The sequence below is a fragment of the Ranitomeya imitator genome, chromosome 2, assembly GCF_032444005.1.
Source record: "Ranitomeya imitator isolate aRanImi1 chromosome 2, aRanImi1.pri, whole genome shotgun sequence".
Lineage (NCBI taxonomy): Eukaryota > Metazoa > Chordata > Amphibia > Anura > Dendrobatidae > Ranitomeya > Ranitomeya imitator.
This window is the reverse complement of record NC_091283.1, coordinates 383,644,781-383,669,837: the sequence shown is the minus strand read 5'-3', so window position 1 is coordinate 383,669,837 and position 25,057 is coordinate 383,644,781. Positions and strand designations below refer to the sequence as shown.

General features: G+C 44.1%; 1 long non-coding RNA gene and 1 pseudogene across 1 annotated transcript; both read left to right on the top strand.

Annotated features, from left to right (window-relative positions):
• LOC138666639 (zinc finger protein 850-like) overlaps positions 1-25,057 on the top strand; it is a 151,175-nt pseudogene that overhangs the window by 30,610 nt on the left and 95,508 nt on the right.
• On the top strand, positions 13,315-14,619 carry LOC138664095 (uncharacterized). Its single transcript, XR_011318289.1, has 2 exons — positions 13,315-13,468; positions 13,554-14,619. It is a non-coding gene; the product is annotated as an uncharacterized lncRNA (long non-coding RNA).

Below are 25,057 nucleotides of genomic sequence, written 5' to 3'. Positions count from 1 at the left end.
ATCTGGTGGGTTCTGCCCAACACTTACAAACAATTCGGGTTCGGGTACCGGGTCAGGTTCATGACAGTGCAGCAAATATCGCTTCTGTTTGGCGGTAAAATCATCACTGGTCAGTCAAAAGACAGCGTGAGCGTGCAGCTGTGATCGGAGGTTTAACGTTTACCTCTAGTCACTGTTGTCAACTGATAAGACTACTGCTCCCATCATCCTACCCCTTCTGCCACTAATAACTGAGAGCATGAGTGGCTGATGAGTGTATTCATCAGCCAGCTCCTGCGCTGTAAATGAATAATTTTTTTTAAAACCCTGGCGTGGGTTCCCCCATATTTTTGATAACCAGATGTGCAAAGCTCACAGCTGGGGGCTGAACTCTCAGCTGTCAGCTTCAGCAAGGCTGGTTAATAAGAATATTGGGGTCCCCAGGTGCTAAGGGGAGCTGTACAGAAATTACAACCTTTACTACAAAAAGATGCCCGACTACAATCCATTTTTCCAGACCCCCCACTACTGTGTTTTTGGCAGCCCCAAATCTAAGAAGCATCATTGTCAGAAGGTTGTTGTCCTCTCCAACAGCTGCAGGAACCTTTCCTTGCAACCAGAAAAAAATGTAAAACCAGTCCATTTACAATGACCACGGACAAGATAAAGATCCCCAATTCACATCAGGACTACAAGATCCCAGGTACTTTCAGCTGCGTCACCTCTAATGTGGTATACTTAATTATTTGTTCTAAATGAACAACTGGGGGTCTGTATGTATGGGGGAAAGTGCAGAATCTGAGAACAACGATGAACTCTCATCGCCATACAGTAAGAGAAAAAAGAATGGATCTACCTGAGGCAATACATTTTTGTCTCCCCAATCATAACATTATGGACATGAAATTACTTGTATTAAAAAAGTCATATTGCACGACTCGTTAAAGAGTTGATTGTGACTTGTAGGATCGCTACTTCCAATAGGTGGCGCTATAGAGTTTAAGTCCTCTTCTTCTCAGAAGAGGCAATTTGCATATTTAATTTCCCAGAGGAGCGTTGCATGGCGAATAAGCCTCCTTACCTTGACAAGCCAGAGATGGTATGTCACTCTCCACAAGGAGAAACGATACCCCTTAGACCCCAGTCCAGAGCCTCTCACCTAGCCAAATCAGTTCTCATGCTTCGCACTGACGAGGGCCAACAGCCCGAAACACCGTGTCTGCGAATTGAGATACTGATTTGGCTTTAATCCTAAGTCATATTGCACGACTCGTTAAAGAGTTGATTGTGACTTGTAGGATCGCTACTTCCAATAGGTGGCGCTATAGAGTTTAAGTCCTCTTTTTCTCAGAAGAGGCAATTTGCATATTGTATTAAAAGGTAACTTCAAATCTAAGAGAGACAGAGAAGTATGGGAATATAAGCTGATGATGACCTTTGACATTCTCAGTGCAGGAATGAATGTGTCGCATGGATTTATGTCTTGTTACATTAACTGAGAAATTTGCTCCTCAGTCCATGTGGGGTCATCATAACAGAACCAGACCCCAATCAGAGGACAATAAAACATTCCTTATCTATGACCTCCTCCAATATTTATGGACATAACTGTTTATTACTCACATAATGTTAATTCTGCTTCACGTCACCTGTCTTGTCTATGGCATTTTTCTGTGCTGTATTGTGCATAAATTTGTGATTCTTCAGAATTTCTTTTAGTCTATGCCTTTGAAGAGACCTGAGTAGTCTCGAAAGCTTGAAATTTGTTACCATCTTTTCAGTTAGCCATTAAAAGGTATCAACCACTGAGGACTCTCAATTCTACATATTTTTCTATCCACTGGCTACCAAGATCTATATCTTTCCTGTATCAGGCCATATCTGCATGTTTTTCGGTGCATAGCCCTCATACGCGAGCATAAAGAAAACAAGCTGTTTTGAAAATATTGTTTTCATTTTTTCTTCAATCGCATACTATTAACATATCTGTGGATTTGACAATTTTCATGACTCCATGACTTTTCCTTCTTGATGTTGCAATTTCAGTGTTGAGAAGTGTATAATATAAATACTAATTTAGTTTCAAGGCACTGTTATTTTACAATAACAATCACTTTTTTCTTAGCAGATAACTATTCCAGAACCTCAGAGGGATGTCTGATATTTTTAGATTTTGCAGCAAATGGACATGGTATCATAACAGATAATCGTCAAGAACATTCCATTATCCTAAATACACCTCAGGCCCTTCACAGTAAAGACTTAGCATCTGATTCTTTTCAGTGGATAGTTTCTACTGCTCCATCAATGACCAATGTGCAAAAGAAAAGTCAAGGAATAGCTGTTGAACATATGAATGCTCATGTAGTGGTGGATCCATTATTATGCTCAGTATGTGGGAAATGTTTTGTGCATAAATCACATCTTGCACTACATATGAGGAGTCACACAGGGGAGAAACCATTTTCATGTTCAGAATGTAAGAAATGTTTTTTTCAGAGATCGCATCTTGTGCAACATCTGAAGATTCACACAGGAGAGAAACCATTTTCATGTTCAGAATGTGGAAAACGTTTTGTCAAGAATTCAGATCTTACTAGACATCACAGAACACACACAGGGGAGAAGCCATTTTCATGTTCAGAATGTTGTAAATGTTTTAAAAGGAGATCAGAACTTGTTATCCATCAGAGATTTCACACAGGGGAGAAGCCATTTTCATGTTCAGAATGTGGGAAATGTTTTAACAGTACATCAGAACTTGTTACACATCAGATAAGTCACACAGGGGAGAAGCCATTTTCATGTTCAGAATGTGGAATAGGTTGTATGACAAAGTCAATTCTTGTTAGACATCAAAGAATTCACACAGGTGAGAAGCCATTTTCATGTTCAGAATGTTGTAAATGTTTTAGCAGGAAATCAGAACTTGTCAGCCATCAGAGAATTCACACAGGGGAGAAGCCATATCAATGTTTAGAATGTGGAAAATGTTTTAATGTGAAACGCAGCCTTGTTACACATCAGAAAAGTCACATAAAGAAAACCGCATTTTCATGTTCAGAGTGTGGGAAAAATTTTGTTCAAAAATCACATCTTGATGCACATATGAGAATTCACACAGGGGAGAAACCATTTTCATGTTCAGAATGTGAAAAAGGTTTTATGAAAAAGTCAGATCTTGTTAGACATCAGAGAAACCACACAGGGGAGAAGCCATACCCATGTTCAGAATGTGGAAAAGGTTTTAATAAGAAATTAGATCTTGTTAGACATCATAAAAAACACACAGGGAAGTAGCCAATTTCTTATTATAATTGTATTGCTATGCAAGAAAAAATACAAATTATCCTGAAGAAAAGACACATGCCTATGTGGCACCCCAGGAGATCAGGTACCACAGAGGTATTGCCTTCCTCTCGGGGAGGGTAATGCCATGCCTGGAGACAGGAGGAATCCCTTTGGCAGGTAACCTTACATGCAACACATTATGACTCCAGGCCAGAAGGGGGAGCTCTAAACCCGGTTCAAGGGGAACTTCCCTATAAACATCCTGGTCTGGAGGAGGAGGCAGTTAAGGCCCCGTCACACTGGACGATATCGCTAGCGATCCGTGACGTTGCAGCGTCCTGGATAGCAATATCGTCCAGTGTGACACGCAGCAGCGATCAGGCCCCTGCTGTGATATCGTTGGTCGGGGCAGAAAGGCCAGGACTTTATTTCGTCGCTGGCTCTCCCGCTGACATCGCTGAATCGGCGTGTGTGACGCCGATTCAGCGATGTCTTCGCTGGTAACCAGGGTAAACATCGGGTTACTAAGCGCAGGGCTGCGCTTAGTAACCCGATGTTTACCCTGGTTACCATCGTTAAAGTAAAAAAAACAACCACTACATACCTACCGCTATCTGTCCCCGGCGCTGTGCTTCTCTGCTCTGGCTGTGAGCGCCGGGCAGCCGGAAAGCACAGCAGTGACGTCACCGCTCTGCTTTCCGGCCGCTGTGCTTACACAGGGCAGAGAAACAGCGCCGGGGACAGACAGCGGTAGGTAAGTATGTAGTGGTTGTTTTTTTTACTTTAACGATGGTAACCAGGGTAAACATCGGGTTACTAAGCGCGGCCCTGCGCTTAGTAACCCGATGTTTACCCGGGGACCTCGGGATCGTTGGTCGCTGGAGAGCTGTCTGTGTGACAGCTCTCCAGCGACCAAACAGCGACGCTGCAGCGATCCGGATCGTTGTCGGTATCGCAGCGTCGCTTAGTGTGACGGTACCTTTAGTCTGGTGCAGACAGGTGACAGTTGGTAGCAGACAGAGAAGGAGTACAGAAGGTCTTAGGAGCTAGAAAAAGCTGCGACTGGGCCTCTCTAAGCTGAGCGCAGAAACCAGACACCGGGAGCCCGAGGTCGTGAAGAACTACAGGTCCCATGGCACAACCGGAGGATAGGAAACTAAAAGGGACTTGCCCACATAATACCAAAGTCACCGTGGACAGAGACCCCAAATGGCTCAAGTTGCCTACCGTGCAGGTACTGTCCCTGGACAGGGGAAGAAAGAGGACCTTGTTAGACAGCTACAGGCAGCAAGGGACTATAGACTAGCGCATAGTGGAAGGCTCCCAAACTGACCTGTCAAGGGGATTTCCACTTGTCTTCAGGCTGCCCGGACTCCATCTATACCTGTTGCCGGTACCCTGGAATAAGGATGCTTAACACCAGTAAACCAGGTAAAGACTGCAACCATGTGTCCTCCATTTATTTGCCGGCATTCTCCATCCCTGCCAAATACACCGGGAGCCCTGGGGACACAACTTCACCTGTGTGAAGCGACACCATCTTTGCTGCAGCACAATCACCCCTAGTGGACCCCTTTAAGCAGCTTCGGTCACCTCTGACCGAGAACCACAGATGACGTCACAAACTTTCATTATTTCTACAACCTTAAAGACCGTCCCTTTTACTTGGGCGCCCAGAGCCACAGACCGGGTCGCTGCCACCGTGATCACCCCTTTAATTGTGACCGGACCCCACTGCCCTGAAGGGCGACTCACCTAAAGGAGAAAACAATTTAGACTACTAGATTATGCTTAGTAAATGTATTCAAATATTAATGATTATTTGTCATGGAAAAGCAATTTGTTTAGAAATGATTCACCTATACATTAACAATGTATGCAAAACTAACATTAACACTACATTCCCATGATGAGCTTTTGGTGGGTTTTGATATTGCAGAATTTCTACACCATTTCTGCCCCTATTATTTAAAGTATGTTACTTGCGGGGTTTTTTTTATTGTGTTTTTTAGTGCATTTTTAACATGTATTTCTACCTCTGAGTTTTGTCTTGTTGGTATGTCATGTTTAAATAAAGCTGCTTTGTTTTGATACTTTTTGGTATTTGCCAAATTCTATTTACATATTAAGGTACAGATTACATGTGTTTTTGAGGCGTTTTCTCAATGTAAATACACTAAAAATATGTGTTTTTTACCTGCGGAATTTTCACAACTAATGCAAGTCTATGGGGAAATTCTGCACAGAAAGCTCAATATATCTGTCACGGATCCCCTACTCCGTGGTGTAACTAATTCGTCACGTGCCTGCTCTCAGCACGTGACTTGGGTTGTGCCTGCAAGGGTTAATCTTTCTCCCCACTCTGTCCAGCATTCAACCTCTGTCCTATGGTGTAATGGGAGCATAAATCACACACCGACCCAGGCCACACACCCGCTCATACACGCTGCCACCACTCACCGAATACACGGGCGATGACAGCGTCACAGATCGCTAGCGATATCGTTGTGAAGTTGTTTAGTGTGAAGGTACCTTTAGAGTTCTCACAGAGATACTATCATCTCTCTCTTCCAAGAGCTAAGAGGTGCAGCCTTCAGGACAGACGTTCCTAGTCACACAATACCTATACATAAGGTCACTGCACACACATATACTGTATGTTGAATTTCCCTTTATAAAGGGATGCAGCATATGGCATATGCTAACAGAGATATAACAAATTTCCCTTTATAAAGGGATGTGTGGGTAAGATTTTCAAACTAGCAGCATATATAGAGAGCATGTTTCATTACTCATATTATACTGTGTAAGTCTGAAACCTGAAGAACTGTGTGGAGCATAATAATGCATTGATGTTCCACAATTTCCAAGTGCAGACCCAAAAAGCAACATCAGGCTACCAGGTACACGCATAAAGAGACCGTGAGAAGGGCAAAACAGTAAAAAAAAATGGAATACATAGAGATTGAGAGTAGAAATTTGACCATTGCACAATGTAAAAAGGCTTCCAAAAATTACCCCATGGGGTCTTTATTATACACGCTGAAAGAGGCAGTGATGAGAACCTCACAATCCATTTTGCAGTTTTTAAAAGAGGTAGAGATAGGGAGTAGAAATGTGACAAATGCACAATGTAAAAAGGCGTCCAAAAATTACTCCAAGGGGGCTGTATCATACATGCTGAAAGAGACAGTCATGGGGACCTCCCAATACATTTTGCAGTTTTTACAAGAGGTAGAGATAGGGAGTAGAAATGTGACCATTGCACAATGTAAAAAGGCATCCAAAAATTATCCAAGGGGTCTGTATCATACATGCTGAAAGAGACCATGATGGGGACCTCACTATACATTTTGCGGTTATTACAATAGGGAGTGCAAGTTTCACCATTGCACAATGTGCAAAGTTTTCCAAAAATTACCAAGGTGTCTCTCTCAGACCAGGAGAAAGGCACCGTTATGGGGACATCACAATACACTTAGCAGTTATTAGAAGAGGTAGAGTTAGAGAGTACATGTTTCACCATTGCACAATGTGCAAAGGTTTCCAAAATATTAGCCAAGGGTTCTCTCTCAGACCAGCTGAATTATGCCATGATGGGGACATCACAATACACTTAGCGGTTATTACATGAGGTAGAGATAGAGAGTACAAGTTTCACCATTGCACAATGTGCAAAGGTTTCAAAAAGTACAAAACAATACCCATGTGGGGTATACATAGATGAACACTTAAGTACTTGTTGCAGAAGCAGAAGGAGGAGTTGATTTCCTGAAAAAATAGTTTTGGATGGTAAGGGATGAACGTTAAGACATCTTCCCCCCAAAAAAATTTGGCCTGCATTTACATAACGTTGCTACCATCCAAAGGGCTTTCAAAGTCAGAGGAAATCCAGCCCTTGTTCAATTTTCGATTGACAGCCATGTGCGCCTATCCTTTATGAGTGCACCTGCCGAACTAAAAACCCGTGCAGACAACACACATAGGGCATGGCAGCAGGCATACAAGGAGAGGTCGGCCAAGTGTGCAACTTGAACAACCAATAGTTAAAGGGCACTGAAGAATCAGGAAGGACGCTGGTAAGGTCACTTAAGTAGTCCTTCACCATCTTAGTCAACTTCTTCCTCTTCGTCATAGTTACACCCACAGATAGCCCCTGCTAATGGGATAGTCTCATGAAAATGGCACAGTTGGTGGACATTTTGACCCCTGAGTTGCACCTGGTGTTTGCGGCCCTCCCCTGTAATCTTTTTTGGTGAAAAGAGCCGGTACCTCTCCCACCACTGTTGTCTGAGGGTAATCTTTTGAGCAAATCTTCCACTTCAGCTCTGTGGCATTCAGGCACTTGAAAATGGCACATATGTCTCCGACATTAGAGAAGCAAATTTCTCCTTGTAACGTGGATCAAGAAAGGTGCAAAGCCTTTCACGTGAGGGTCTTGAGATAGGCATCTGGACATGAACTCTGCCATATGTGGCAGACTACAAAGTGTCAAATGTTCAGTGTCCTCACCAGGAAGAACAGTAACCATCCTCTCCTCACGACGCATAGGCTCCTCCTCCTCCTTCAGGCCATCCATGATGACAGGCATGAAGCTGAGATTGGGAGTCCCCTCTGTAGCTTAGAGCAAATATTAGAATATTATGTGAGGCTGGGCTGTATGGTATCAGCCACTGTACAATCTTGTTCTGGGGAATGATGGGGAGGATAGTTCCACTGACGAGAAGGAGGAGGAGGAGAGACAGTAAGTGGAATATGAGGAGAAACTCTGATGGAAGTTGGGCCTGCTATTCTTGGTGTAGTTAATATGTGTAATGTCCCAGCCTCTGACTCTGTCCCAGACTCCACCAGGTTAACCCATTGTGCCATCAGGGAAATATATCATCCCTGACCACAAGAACTTGTCCACATGTCTGTGGTTAGGTGGACCTTTCCTGTGACTGGGTTGGCCAGAGCATGGCTGATATTGTGTAACACGTGCTTATGTAACACGGGGACGGCACACTGGGAAAAATAGTGTTGGCTGGGAATCAAGTACCGTGGGGCTGCCACCACCAAGAGGCCACAGACTCAGTTCCCACAAGTTGAAACAGCAACATTTCCTGTGCTAACAATCTGGCAATGTAGGAGTTTATCGTCTGTGGGTGGGTGGCTGGATATTTCTGCTTTCAAGTAAATGTCTGGGGCAGGGACAACTGAACGCTGTGCTTGGACAACGAAGTGGACATAGTTACTGACTGTTGTTTGTGTTACCGTTGGTTTTTGACAGGAGGCTTCGGCGCCTGCTTCATGGTCACCAGATTGGGAAGGCCATAACACAGGGGAAGGGGCAGTGGTTTCACCCTCAGACACAGATTTGGTACCCAGGCATTCTGGCCACCTACTGGGGTGCTTGGCTGCCATGTTTTGCATGCTGGTGGTGCTCAGGTTGGCATTGTTCTTGCCCCTTCTTAGCTTGGTTTGGCAGATGCTGCAAATCACAGTTATTTTATTTGAAAGACTTTCAGAAAAAACTGCCATACAGGGGAATAACGCACCCTTGGCCTGTTATCTAGCTGAGTGGGGGGGTTCTGTGGAACAGTTGACCGAGTTCTACCTCTGGAGAAACCACTACCTCTTCTTGCCTGTTTTCTTGCTACAGATCCATCTTTCTCTGCACTGCTGTGCTTGCTAAGCGTGCCACCATGAAAAGTTGGATCAGTGGCCTCATCATCGACCATGTCGTCTTCCAATTCCTCAATCTGATTCTCCTTCTAAGCTGTGATTTGAGGCTGACCTGATGGCAACTGTGCCTCAAGATTATCCTCCACCTCTTCAGACATCAATTGACCCAACATGCCATTCTCATGGCCGTGGGTGCTCAAATGTTTGAGCATCACTGCACTCCAACTCCTCATGACTCTCTTTAATGGTGCACATTGAGAAGCCTGACAAATTACAAGGGAACATAAACAGTTCCTCAGAGTGGTCATTGTTGGGGTCATATATCTCCTCTTGTTGGTGAGAGGAAGAAGGACCAGGTTGAGGATTCAGAGGCCCAGACTCCACTACTAAGACTAGATCATGTGGAAGACTTCGTGTTGCTGCTTTTCAACACACTGGAACCTTTGTCTGCCATCCAACCCACAACATCCTCGCACTTGTCTGGGTTCTTCAGTGGTGTAGTGTGCTGACCAAATTTTGACAGGAACCTAGAACGAGATACAGTCAACTTCGGAACTGTCACATGGCCTTGGCGGGTACCACTACATCTACATCACCTAACGTCACCCTTTCTCATCTTGAATGCATTATGCTTATGAAACTAAAAAACACTGGCTTTATTTTTCACAAGTACCCTTACAAAGGTCTTATGTACAAATTCACTGTATCTAGCAATGTGTGGCTATTTTTTTGGAGATCGCAGCTTGATTATACATGTCAACCGCAGACTGATGTAAATTACAGGTAATAGTCACGTTTACGTATCTGTGCAGGTTTTGTGCCAGTCACACAACTGGTAGATAAAGATATGCTATTTTTTAAACCAATAGGAAATTATGATTTTTTTTCAATCATCTTGTTGACATACTCCAAATGCGGACATACTCCGGTGCGGTCTGGTCCTATGAGCATCACGGTCCGGGTCCAGCACCTCCCATCTTCATACGATGACATCCTCTTCTTTGCTTCCTGCTGCTGCTTCTGCGCAGGTGTACTTTATCTGTCCTGTGGAGGGCAGAGCAAAGTATTGCAGTGCGCAGGCATCGGGCCTCTCTCACCTTTCCCGGTGCCTGTGCACTGCAGTACTTTGCTCTACCCTCAACAGGGCAGATAAAGTACGCCTGCGCAGGAGCCGGGGCAGGAAGCAAAGAAGAGGATGTCATCGTATGAAGATGGGAGGTGTTGGACCCGGACCGCGATGCCCATAGGATCGCACCGGGACCGCCCCTATGTGAGTATAATCTAACTTATTTTTCTTGTCTTTCAGGTTACATCGGGGGCTTATCTACAGCATTACAGAATGCTGTTGGTAAGCCCCTGATGCCGGTGGCTTTAGCTTCTAGGCGAATTTTGGGGTGACAGACTCCCTTTAATATTCTTCTGATTAGGTGATCACCTGAACCAAATCTTATTTAACGGAGGAAAGTATAAAAAACACTGCTGTAGTGTTCATAATCGTCTTGCAATAGGACAAGCTGGATGGCAAAACAAGTGCTAGTAATATCCCAAAAGTAACAGAAATAAAAAAATAACTTTTAGTCATGCTAAAGGAGTTGAAAAGAAAAGTCTTGAGTGAGGAAAAGAAGGACTCAATTCTGGCTTTACTAGCAGAGGGACACAGTGAGCGTCATGTTTCTAAAATGGTAGTCCATTACAACAAGGTCAAGCAGCAGACATTGGGGACAACAAAGCTACAGGCCGGTAGAGGGTGAAAACGACTCTCCACTGACCGGGATGAACAACATCTTTATTCGAATGTCACTCAGCAACCGCAGGATGACATCAAGTGACCTACAAAAGGAATGGCAAACGGCTGTGGTGAAGTGAACGGCAAGAACAGTTCGTAACAGGCTCCTAGAGGCAGGACTCAAGTCATGTAAAGCTAGAAAAAAGCCTTTCATCAATGATAAGCAAAGGAGAGCCAGGCTGAAGTTTGCCAAAGACCATAAGGATTGGATTGGACTATAGAGGACTGGAGTAAGGTAATCTTCTCTGATGAGTCTAGTTTTCAGCTTTGCCCAACACCTGGTCGTCTAATGGTTAGACAGAGATCTGGAGAGGAGTACAAGCCACAGTGTCTTGCACCCACTGTGAAATTTGGTGGAGTATCGGTGATGATCTGGGGATGCTTCAGCAAGGCTGGAATTGGGCAGGTTGTTCTTTGCGAAGGACGTATGAATCAAGCCGCATAAAAGGTTATCCTGGAAAAACAGTTGATTTCTTCTGCTCAGGCAATGTTCCCCAACTCTGAGGACTGGTTCTTCCAGCAGGACAATGCGCCATGCCACACAGCTAGGTCAATCAAGGTGTGAATGAAGGACCACCACATCAAATCCCTATCATGGCCAGCCCAATTTCCAGACCAGAACCCCATTGAAAACCTCTGGAATGTGATCAAGAGGAAGATGGATAGTCACAAGCCATCAAACAATGAAGAACTGCTTACATTTTTGTACCAGGAGTGGCATAAGGTCACCCAGAAGCAGTGTGAAAGACTGGTGGAAAGCATGCCAAGACCCATGAAAGCTGTGATGAAAAATCATGGTTATTCCACAAAATATTGATTTCTGAACTCTTCCTGAGTTAAAACATTAGTATTGTTGTTTCTAAATGATTATGAACTTGTTTATTTGCATTATTGGAGGTCTGCAACCAATGCATTTCTTTGTTATTTTGACCATTTATCATTTTCAGAAAATACAAAATGTATTGCTTGGAACTTCGGAGACATGTTGTTAGTAGTTTATAGAATAAAAAGAACAATTTACATTGTACTCAAAAATATACCTATAGAGAGAAAAATCAAACAAACTGAAAACTTTGCAGTGGTCTCTTAATTTTTGCCAGAGCTTATATGGCTATTCTGTTCCTATAGGACCTGTGATGATGTCACAGGGGGAGGAGTCAAGTTGTCACATGTTACAAATCATTTCCTGCAAACTCTTAGAATGACTCCTCCCCTCCTGTGACCTCATCCCAGGTCCTGTGTGCACAGAACAGCCATATATGTGGTGTGCGGCTCTGCAGGTGGAGGTAGGTGCTGGAGATTCCCCATTACTGGGGACAGGGGACATTAACCCCCTCAGTGCTGCGGTCCCATTCCAGGAGACAGAACGTGTTCCCGTCTGTGTCGCTATATCAGGGTCTCTCTCTGTATTGGATTACATTGGGTCACTTCCTTCCTGACGGCGCTTGTTGCTCTGTTATTATCCAACATATCTCCACCGCCATGTTGTCACTGTCGGGAGATATAAGGCTATGTGGACACGTTCAGCATTTTTTGCATTTTTTTTCGGCCGTTTTCCATGGAAAAAAAGCTTTCATTAAGCATCCCATGATTTGAATGCATTCCGCAATTTTTGTGCACATGCTGCATTTTTTTCTGCGAAAAAACGCATTGCTGTAAAAAACGCAGCATGTTCATTAATTTTGCAGATTTTTTGCATTTTTGCTGCTATATTATTGCATTGGGAAGCTCCGGGGAAAAAACGTGAAAAAAAAAACACTAAAAAAATGCGATAAAAACGTGAAAAAACGCGAGCGGATTTCCTGGAGAAAAAGTCCGGTTTTGTTCAAGAAAAATCTGCAGACATTCCCGAATGTGTGCACATAGCCATAGGCCGGCGTCACAGTAGAGAGAAATACGGACTGGGGAGAGGCGCAAAAACAACGCGTTGCACACGGACCAATGATTCTCTATGAGGCAGCTCCTATCTGCTGTATATTTCTCGGCTGTATTTTACGGTCTGAGAAAATCACAACATGCTGCGATTGTCAGCGTATTCCTCCAAAAATACGCCAATGAAAGTCTATGGGGCAAGAAAAATATGGATTACACACGGACCAGCAGTGTGACTTGCGAGAAATACACAAGACTTTTCCAGGTGACAGGAAATAGGCCAAGCCATTATCAGGACGCTTAGACATGCTAATTAGCTCAAAAAGCGATTCACACATCCCGGAAGAACGCCTCCACGGAGTCCTGCAGCATGGCTTCTCTCATAAATGAAATGCTTCTTGTCCTGGTCCAAGAAAGGCCAGAAATATGGGACCAGAGGGATGCCCACTACTCCAACTGGGCCAGAAAAGAGGCGGCATGGAGGAGGATATGTGGGCTACTTTTTTTGGATTTTGAACAGCGGCCACGTGAGGGACAGCAACAAATAAGTAAGTTCACTCATGTTTTCAAATAATATTATAAACTGCACTAAATAACAGGTTTTCACACTATCCCCTTAAATCCAGCTTACTAGGCCACATGACTATGTTAAAATCTCTGTAAACTTGTTGTTCCACTGTGCGCAATGCCCTTATACATTATTTTATTGTCTGTCATTGCAGTGGAAGATGTTATGAGACGCTGACGCAGCATAAGGGACCAGTACAGGAGGGAAAGACAGCAGCGGGCCAGGAGTGTTGCTTGCGCACCTAAAAAAAGAAAATATATCTATTATGACCTCCTGTCATTTCTTCATCCCAGTATGGATCTCAGACCGTAAGTTCATACATCACACCACATTACACATATGTATTTTATGCTCATATATTTAATTTTTTTAAATTTCACACTTTCATAACAGAACTCAGTCCAACCTCACTGAGAGGAAGACAGGGTCGGATTCTGAGACCATAATTGATCCAGTTGGGGAAGGTAAATATGTAGCTGGCCCATCTTCTGAGCCGTCCAGCTGCATCCTTCCAGGTCCTTCTGCACCAGCACCAGAAGCTCCTCCAACAACAGGCCCAGAAGCTGCACCAGCACCCATCAGCCTGGAAGATCCTGGAAACAGCAGCAGCCTTACTCTACCACTGGAGGCCTCCCCACAGCCTGCTGTGATATCTTGCCGTGGGCGACGAAGAGGACAGATCCATGATACAAGGAGGCATGTGGATACGGGGGGGGGGGTTCTGAACTATCTGTCCAGGGCTGTCCAGGATGAGGGTGAAGTGGCATATTCCCACAGCCTGGCCCTGCACCTCCGTCCCCTACCCCGTGAGGTGAGGCTACGTGTGAGAGGGTGCATTCAGATCCTTATTGATGCATGCACCCTCCCAATACCCCATATGAGGTGTTTGAATTCTTGGAGAGGTGGCAGCTGTCACGCCGTAACCTCATGAGAGTTCAAGCAACCCCACAAGTGCATGCTCAACAGGGATCTAATGCACCTCCACGTGTGCCTACACCTCAACCCTTTCCCCACCAAAACCAACCATTGCCACAACAGTCACAAATGGCATCCTATACCCAACCTGCTCAATATGGCCACTTGTACAGACCCAGTGTTGGAGACTAGTCCCAACCTGGGTTTGGACGACATGGCCATATTGGGGGGTATGAGTCACATGGGTTCCATAATCCCCAGGAGTCTCATGTCCAATATCCATATGGTCACTTTGCTACTCAACAATCTGACCATGGCCAAAACATGCAGCATGGCCAAGATTATGCACCCACAAAGGGTGAAGGACAATTTGGCCAGCAAAGGCAGCATCACCTCCACGAACGTTTTATGCTTTGATAGCTAAAGTATATATTCAAAATATGTTTGGCCAAATTGATATGGCCACAAAAGCCATATGAGTTGAATATTTTTTTGGTTAATACCAAATTTGTTTTTGGCGTTATAAAAGCATTTTAAAAGCCAATTTGTGTTTCTTCTTACAATAATTAATACACCATACCTAATTAGATTAAAAACCATCTCTTAAATAAGTCAAATCAATACACACAGTAAGTTAACTGAAAAAATGATTTATATATATTATTATTATTATTATTATTATACATTTTTATAGCGCCATTTATTCCATGGCGCTTTACATGTGAATACGGGGCAAATATAGACAAATACATTAAACATGAGCAGATAACAAGGCACACGAGTACATAAGGAGGGAGGACCCTGCCCGCGAGGGCTCACAGTCTGCAGGGGGTGGGTGAGGATACACTAGGAGAGGGAAGAGCTGGCTGTGCGGCTGTTCAGTAGGTTGAGGATCACTGCAGGCTGTAGGCTTGTCGGAAGAGATGAGTCTTCAGGTTCTTTTTGAAGGTTTCTATGGTAGGCGCAAGTCTGATGTGTTGGGGTAGAGAGTTCCAGAGTATGGGGGAAGCACGGGAGAAGTCTTGGATGCGGTTATGGGAAGAAGAGATGAGAGGGGAGTAGAGAAGGAGGTCTTGGGAGGATCGGAGGTCGCGTGTAGGTAGGTACCGGGAGACCATGTCACAGATGTATGGAGGAGACAGGTTGTGGATGGCTTTGTATGTCAGTGTGAGGGTTTTGAACTGGAGTCTCTGGGCGATAGGAAGCCAGTGAAGGGCTTGACACAGGGGAGAGGCTGGGGAATAGCGGGGGGACAGGTGGATTAGTCGGGCAGCAGAGTGTAGGATGGATTGGAGTGGTGCCAGAGTGCTAGAGGGGAGTCCAGAGAGTAGGAGGTTGCAGTAGTCGAGGCGGGAGATGATAAGGACATGCACTAGCGTTTTTGCAGTGTTGCGGTCAAGGAAAGCACGGATCCGGGAAATATTTTTGAGTTTGAGACGACAGGAGGAGGCTATATATATATATATATATATATATATATATATATATATATATATATATATACAAATTTTTTAATTATAACAGCATGCTCTTGCCAGTGAGTAGCACCCTGAGGTGTAACAAAATTTTGTAAAGATATCACGGACTTTCAGTCCTGAAAGTGGACGACGCTGAGGGATGACGTGGTGTAGGCCTACCCACATTGCCCAACACACCTTCAACACCATCATATGAGGAGCATTCATGTAGTCTGGTGAAATTATGTAGGACTACTCAAGCTTTCATTACTTCATTGATGTTGCCTTCACTCAGCTGAGTGGAGGACCCGCCATTTGGCACAAAGAATGCCAAAGCCGCACTCCACCAGTCGACGTGCACATGACAGACGCAAGTTAAATGTCCGCCGCCGGTGGTCCAGGTTTCGACGGGGATATGGCCTCTTGACATGTTAACTGGAAGGCCTCATCTGCCACAAGGACATACGGCACTGCTTCTACATTGGAGCCTGGAAATTGATGTGGTGGTGGTAGGTCCAACTGGTTATTGCGCAGCCGCCGACCCATAATGGAAGAATTAATAATAATAATCTTTATTTTTATATAGCGCTAACATATTCTGCAGCGCTTTACAGGTTGCACACATTATCGTTGCTGTCCTCGTTGAAGCTCACAATCTAAATTCCCTATCAGTATGTCTTTGGAATGTGGGAGGAAACCGGGTTACCCGGAGGAAACCCACGCAAACACAAAACATACAAACTCTTTGCAGATATTGTCCTTGGTAGGGCTTGAACCCAGGACCCCAGCGCTGCAAGGCTGCTGTGCTATCCACTGCGCCACCGTGCTGCTCTTGAGTCTCCAGTTCTCCCATAGGCCCCAATATCTACAATTATAAGCCTGTAGTGACTGTCAACCACAGCAAACAACGCTACCGAAAAATATTGTTTAGAATTATAGACCCTGAGTTCGGTGGCTTATGCACACTGATGTGTTTGCCATCAAGGGCTCCAATGCAATTTGGGAATTGACAATGCTCCTGAAAGTGACACGCAATCCGCATCCAGTCTTCCATCTTGGGCACAGGCATGACCAGTTGATGTAGTCTGGACCATATTTCAACACAGGTAGCCTGGACTATGCCGGAGATAGTTGACCTCCCACTTAAAAATTCCAGATGTAGGGCAGCATATCAAAGGCCAGTTGTCAGGAAGCTGAAAGCAGAGAAAAAACACAATTACAAGGTTTTAATGATTTAGAACATTCCCAGACAAAACAAGTACTGTGTGGAACTAACAAGCCAGGCTAGCAGTATCTTAAAAAATTAACACTGGCTATGTGAATTTAACATTAACTACATATTCTAACTAATATTTTAGTTGAGTCTGTAGATATATTAATAATAAATTAACATCGGCTGCTAAGCATAATTAAATAAGTCATGTATTAGAGACACATCATCAACATCACATCATCATCAAGAGTATGTGAGGATGAGGAATACATACCGTAAAGTAAGGAGAAGATGCTCTTCTGCAGATATACATTTTCGCATCCTGGTGTCCTGAAATGTTATCCTAGGGCGCACTGTCTCCAACAAAATGTCAAACGTGGCAATACTCATGCGACAATACTGGAAAAATGTGTCGGGATGTGTCCGCAGAGATGCATATAGCCGGTGGAAATGGCCTTTAGTGAGAAGTTGCCTCATATGCGAATGGACCCACATTTGTCTCCTCCTCCTCGGATCCACTATCACTGGGTATGGCTGGCCAAAGCGGGGTGACAAACCCAGTTATATAAGACACGCTCAGTTGGGGTGAAATGAAGTAGGTCTGACATGCTGCCAAAGAACCACCAACAGAAGCACAGCAACAAAGTGGCCAGACTGGAGGCTGCCACCTGTTGTAGAGGCAATACATTGGGTTGCTGATGATGATTTAAATTAATTTCATGCCTCAAAACTGTTAAATGTCCATTTTGGAGGGTTGCGAGTAAAAAACGCAGTACGGATGCCATAGGGATTACATACGGAGGATGACATGTAAAATACGCTGCCACACCTTGCCTACAGATGACATACGGAACACTGTTCAGGGAACATTTCTGCGTATCTACCCCGCAAAAAACGGACCGTATTTTTATATGCTAAGTGTGACGCCGGCCTTAATGTTCTATCATTATCTGTTACTGACTAGAGATGAGAGAATCTTATAAGGTTTGGATTTGGTAAATGTGTCCAAATCTCGCTAGAATTCAGTGGGAGGCAAAACCAAATGTATAGACAACACTTTTGTGTGTGGGGGGGGGAATAAAAAGCTCAAATTAGGGGCAGAAAAATGAAAAGTGGCATCAATTGACCCACAGTAGAACTTTTTTATAATGGCAAAGAAGGAGTCAGCCATGCATGAGGTATCAGGATCTGACCTAGCATTCACAGCTTGGAATTCAAGTAAGCCTTCTCAGCTGGAAGCTCTGATACCTCATGCAACACCCCTAATTTTTTTTTATTATTATTCCAGTCATACTCGATGGCGCAAATATAAGTTTCATAAAGAATTATTGGTAGAAAAATGTAAGTAAAGTAACACAGGTAGTTGAATGAAAGTGAGTCCAGGCCTGCCAGTCTGGGAGCTCTACTTATACGGCAACCCACTAGATGGAGACCCAACTTGAAGTTTCCACATTTCAAAAAAATTGTTTGCAACATCAGCAATAGCAACAGCAGGCACAGAAGAAATCACAAAGATGGCCCAGACCGCAATAACGCGAGATCAATGCATGACACTAAAAACGACACCATCGCCTTGTCTGCCAAGTCTGCGACTTGGGTGCAAAAGTCATTGGAGATCAGTGACTTGTTCATTTTGAAGAAAGTTAAACAGTTTACACTTTCAGGGGACAATTAGATGTGCGTATCCATCAGGACACCACCAGCGGAGCTGAAGACACGTTCTGAGAGAACGCTGGCTGTAGGGCATGACAAAACCTCTAAGGCTTCATAGGTAAGCTCAGGCCACTCTTCCATCTTTGAAGTCCAAAATGCAAAAGGGTTCAAATTCCACCTGATGGCATTGATATTGAGTTCCAGATTGTCCTGCACCTCTCCAGTCGTTCACAACATGTCAGACTTGTACTCTATTCTGCTGGTGCGCAGGAAGGTCTAAAAAATGTGTGAAACAACTCACAGAAATTGCTTGATGCACTGCTCCTAATGCTTTTGCGATGAAACCTTGGCGTACCCGGGTTGGAAATCTAGAACTGGGATGCAAACTGTGTCTTGGGGAAAGTCACAATTAAGATGGTCTACAAGCGTATTTTGATACTCCAGCATGCGCGCATCCCTTTCCCTTGGGGGGGGGGGGGGCATCTGGCTAAATTTACTCTTGTACAATGGATCTAAATGAGTGGCAACCCAGTAGTCAGCACTATTTCTAACCCTAAGAATAATGCTTCATGTTGAAGATAATATGAGTAAAAATACCCAGAAAAACAATAAAATACACACTGTCAAAACCAGGTACGCAACATACTCCAACAAGGATATAAACAAAGGAGGAACAGGAGTACCAAACCACCCATAAATAAAATCAATTATTTATTAGTAGTAAATATAAAAACATGTGACAAGAAGTACAATATAATATATAAGAATATACCAAGGACAAACAAGTTAAAAATGTGAAGGACACAGACAGAAACCAACCAAGTTTACATAGTGTAAAAAGGGACCATGGGTGTGTAGCAAAATGTATATATCACCATCTAACACTGGCTATAGGGAGAGATCCAGGGTAAAAAGCCGCATAAATCACCACAAGTGTGGCCCAAGGTTCAGTATCCAAAACCCAGTGTGATGTGAATCAGTATAGCTAAGATTATATCTCACCCAAATAGGTCCGTTTACGAGGTTGAACGCAGCCCCAACGCACGTTTTGCGTGGGCTTCCTCAGGGGGCCATGCTCACAATTGTGTGTCTATGAACTATAAATACCCTGCGCACCTGTCCCCACTGTGGACATAATTAGCGGCGCATGTCAGCAGTGTCCGCAGGACCGGATGTGACATCACCACTGAGCGTCCCATGCGACGCACACCGACCGCGGCCATTGCCATGGTAACCGCGGCCAGTGCACGCCGCAGTCCAGATGCCGAAGCGATGCCACCGCCCACACACATCGCGGACATGCGCACATGTCCCATTACCCTGTTCAGCGCCGCAATGACGCCTAGATGAATACCGGACCTCCGGAAATGACGAACCCCAGCAAGCTCCGCCCAGGTACGTCTGGAGTGTAAACAGTAACCATGGTAATATAAATAGTAGCGCACCATTGGGACGAAGCGGGGATCACAGTGAGGATATATCCCCTGAGCTCATGCAAGCCTGATGAGTGGCAATAAAAAAGGTGAATAAATATAAAAATAAATATATATAAGAATGTGTAGTACATAGCAAAACCAATGCTAGTAACAGAAAAATAGTGCAAAAAGATTAATTAATTAAAGTGCTATGTGCAAAAAATATGCAATGAGATACTAAATATAACAATTATAACAATCAATGTATCAATACTATTAAAACGTGACATAATAAAGGAAATTCCGATCAAAAGATAGTGGATTTCTTGCATCCAGCTTGAGTCAGGTAGGTATTAGTCCTTCACTCCTCTTTTTTCATTTCCAGTTATAGTCCATTAACAGAGCAATGCGGCATAACTCATGTACAGTGGGGCAAAAAAGTATTTAGTCAGTCAGCAATAGTGCAAGTTCCACCACTTAAAAAGATGAGAGGCGTCTGTAATTTACATCATAGGTAGACCTCAACTATGGGAGACAAACTGAGAAAAAAAAATCCAGAAAATCACATTGTCTGTTTTTTTAACATTTTATTTGCATATTATGGTGGAAAATAAGTATTTGGTCAGAAACAAAATTTCATCTCAATACTTTGTAATATATCCTTTGTTGGCAATGACAGAGGTCAAACGTTTTCTGTAAGTCTTCACAAGGTTGCCACACACTGTTGTTGGTATGTTGGCCCATTCCTCCATGCTGATCTCCTCTAGAGCAGTGATGTTTTTGGCTTTTCACTTGGCAACACGGACTTTCAACTCCCTCCAAAGGTTTTCTATAGGGTTGAGATCTGGAGACTGTCTAGGCCACTCCAGGACCTTGAAATGCTTCTTACAAAGCCACTCCTTCGTTGCCCTGGCAGTGTGCTTTGGATCATTGTCATGTTGAAAGACCCAGCCACGTTTCATCTTCAATGCCCTTGCTGATGGAAGGAGGTTTGCACTCAAAATCTCACAATACATGGCCTCATTCATTCTTTCATGTACCCGGATCAGTCGTCCTGGCCCCTTTGCAGAGAAACAGCCCCAAAGCATGATGTTTCCACCACCATGCTTTACAGTAGGTATGGTGTTTGATGGATGCAACTCAGTATTCTTTTTCCTCCAAAAACCACAAGTTGTGTTTCTACCAAACAGTTCCAGTTTGGTTTCATCAGACCATAGGACATTCTCCTAAAACTCCTCTGGATCATCCAAATGCTCTCTAGCAAACTTCAGACGGGCCCGCACATGTACTGGCTTAAGCAGTGGGACACGTCTGGCACTGCAGGATCTGAGTTCATGGTGGCGTAGTGTGTTACTTATGGTAGGCCTTGTTACATTGGTCCCAGCTCTCTGCAGTTCATTCACTAGGTCCCCCCGCGTGGTTCTGGGATTTTTGCTCACCGTTCTTGTGATCATTCTGACCCCACGGGGTGGGATTTTGCATGGAGCCCCAGATCGAGGGAGATTATCAGTGGTCTTGTATGTCTTCCATTTTCTAATTATTGCTCCCACTGTTGATTTCTTCACTCCAAGCTGGTTGGCTATTGCAGATTCAGCCTTCCCAGCCTGGTGCAGGGCTACAATTTTGTTTCTGGTGTCCTTTGACAGCTCTTTGGTCTTCACCATAGTGGAGTTTGGAGTCAGACTGTTTGAGGGTGTGCACAGGTGTCTTTTTATACTGATAACAAGTTTAAACAGGTGCCATTACTACAGGTAATGAGTGGAGGAAAGAGGAGACTCTTAAAGAAGAAGTTACAGGTCTGTGAGAGCCAGAAATCTTGATTGTTTGTTTCTGACCAAATACTTATTTTCCACCATAATATGCAAAAAAAATGTTAAAAAAACAGACAATGTGATTTTCTGGATTTTTTTTTTCTCAGTTTGTCTCCCATAGTTGAGGTCTACCTATGATGTAAATTACAGACGCCTCTCACCTTTTTAAGTGGTGGAACTTGCACTATTGCTGACTGACTAAATACTTTTTTGCCCCACTGTATATCTCCACTATAGGGAATCAGGTGAACTCAGTCAGGGGACCATATATAATATACATAATAACTAAAAAAAGAAAAAATCAGATTAAAATACAGACACACAAAATTAAAAGCTAAATCTACATCATAGGTATGGGGCAAAGCTCAGTTGTTCATTTAGCCCGTTAGGGACCATAGTTCCAAGGATTGCTATCCATTTGCATTCTCTTTGAGCCAGAATATGCTTGTAATCCCCCCCTCTAATTCCCAATCTGACTCTATCAATACCAAATATTTTTAGGCATTTCGGGTCACAATTGTGTTTAACCCTAAAATGTCTGGGCAGAGTTTTCAGGGTACTGACATCCTCCACATTGGTGGCGGCCATGATGTCTCTTACGTGTTCCCGTGTTCTGACACGAAGTTCTCTGGAGGTTAGTCCTACATATATCAATGAACACGTACAGCGGGCATAGTAAATTACATGAGTAGTACTACATGTAATGTGCTCCTTAATTCTAAATTCACGTGAGCTATCACTGGATGTGAAGGATGTGGCCCTAGTCAGATTATTACAGGCCAGACAATTCCCTCAGGGGAAAAAGCCTGCTTTAGGTCTCCCTACCCCAAAAGGGTCAGTGGGTTTGGCTATATAGTGACTATCGACAAGCATGTCACGCAGGTTTCTAGACCTTCTTGCCGTCATCATGGGTCTCTCGGGTAGATGCTTTGCCAAGATAGGATCTGTTTTTAATACCGACCAGTATTTAGATAGTATCGCTCTCATGGTTTCCCACTGATGATTATAGGTCGATATGAACCTTGTGGTGGCCTGTCTCACATCTTTCTTATCTCTTCCAGATACATGATGGCCAGAGAGTAAAGTGTCTCTATTGGTATTTTTGGCTCTCATATATCCTTTCTTGATACTTCTACTGTACCCACGCTCCAAAAGTCTCCCCCTAAAGTCCAAGGCTTGTTTTTCAAAATCATCCGAGGAAGTACAAATCCTTCGCATACGGAGGAATTGTCCAGTAGGTATTGCCCTTATGGTGGACCCGACATGTGCTGATGACGCATGAAGCAAAGAGTTCACGGAGGTCTCCTTCCTGAAGACATCAGTCACCACGGATCCATCATCCCTGACCCATATGTCGATGTCCAAGAAGGAGATCTCCCGCTTGTGATATGTGTAAGTAAGTCTGATGTTTGAGTCATTGCGATTTAAGTCCAACATAAATAAATCCAAATCCTGTACCGTACCCTGCCAAATAAAAAGAATATCATTTATAAAGCGGAACCAGCCAATAATTTGGGGGACGGCACGTGCATCGTCAGGGAAGATAGTTCGTTCCCAAAGGCCCAAAAACAAATTTGCATAAGCCGGTGCACATGCCGCCCCCATGGCGGTCCCGCGCTGCTGTAAATAAAAACGATCTTTAAAAGTAAAAAAATTATGTGTCAGGACAAATCGCAACAACTCAAGCACCAGACTGCGTACATCTGGATCAATATTACTTGCTTCCAAAAAGAATTGTGAAGCCATCAAGCCCTCCTCATGATCAATACAAGTGTAGAGCGACTCCACATCAGCAGTCACCAGCAACATGTCGGGCTCAAGATACATACCATCCAACCTCCTAAGGACGTCCGTGGTGTCCCGGACATGGGAGGGCAGCGTTTCAACCTGGATTTCAAATAATGATCAATATATTTGCATATAGGGTCGCATAGCTGCCCCATGCCCGAGACAATCGGACGCCCCGGTGGATTGGCAGCATCTTTATGGACCTTAGGGAGAAGATAGAACGTGGGCACCCTAGGATTCTGAATCAATAGACCATCATGTATCTTTTTAGAAATAATACCCCTCTCAAAGGCGATATCAGGTACGTCTGGAGTGTAAACAGTAACCATGGTAATATAAATAGTAGCGCACCACTGGGACTTTTGGAGCTTGGGTACAGTAGGAGAAGTATCAAGAAAGGATATATGAGAGCCAAAAATACCAATAGAGACACTTTACTCTCTGGCCATCATGTATCTGGAAGAGATAAGAAAGATGTGAGACAGGCCACCACAAGGTTCATATCAACCTATAATCATCAGTGGGAAACCATGAGAGCGATACTATCTAAATACTGGTCGGTATTAAAAACAGATCCTATCTTGGCAAAGCATCTACCTGAGAGACCCATGATGACGGCAAGAAGGTCTAGAAACCTGCGTGACATGCTTGTCGATAGTCACTATATAGCCAAACCCACTGACCCTTTTGGGGTAGGGAGACCTAAAGCAGGCTTTTTCCCCTGTGGGAATTGTCTGGCCTGTAATAATCTGACTAGGGCCACATCCTTCACATCCAGTGATAGCTCACGTGAATTTAGAATTAAGGAGCACATTACATGTAGTACTACCCATGTAATTTACTATGCCCGCTGTACGTGTTCATTGATATATGTAGGACTAACCTCCAGAGAACTTCGTGTCAGAACACGGGAACACGTAAGAGACATCATGCCAGCCACCAATGTGGAGGATGTCAGTACCCTGAAAACTCTGCTCAGACATTTTAGGGATAAACACATTTGTGACCCGAAATGCCTAAAAATATTTGGTATTGATAGTCAGATTGGGAATTAGAGGGGGGGATTACAAGCGTATTCTGGCTCAAAGAGAATGCAAATGGATAGCAACCCTTGGAACTATGGTCCCTAACGGGCTAAATGAACAACTGAGCTTTGCCCCATACCTATGATGTAGATTTAGCTTTTAATTTTGTGTGTCTGTATTTTAATCTGATTTTTTTCTTTTTTTAGTTATTATGCATATTATACTAGCTATTGAACCCGTTCTATGCCCGGGTGGCGAGCATTTATATTGGTATATGGTCTCCATCCTGGTATGTGCTGCTCCATCCTGCATCCCCATCCTGTCATGTGCTGCTCCATCCTGCGTCCCCATCCTGTCATGTGCTGCACCCATCCTGCATCCCCATCCTGTCATGTGCTGCTCTATCCTGCGTCCCCATCCTGTCATGTGCTGCACCCATCCTGCGCCCCCATCCTGTCATGTGCTGCACCCATCCTGCGCCCCCATCCTGTCATGTGCTGCACCCATCCTGCGTCCCCATCCTGGTATGTGCTGCACCCATCCTGCGTCCCCATCCTGTCATGTGCTGCACCCATCCTGCGTCCTCATCCTGTCATGTGCTGCACCCATCCTGCGTCCCC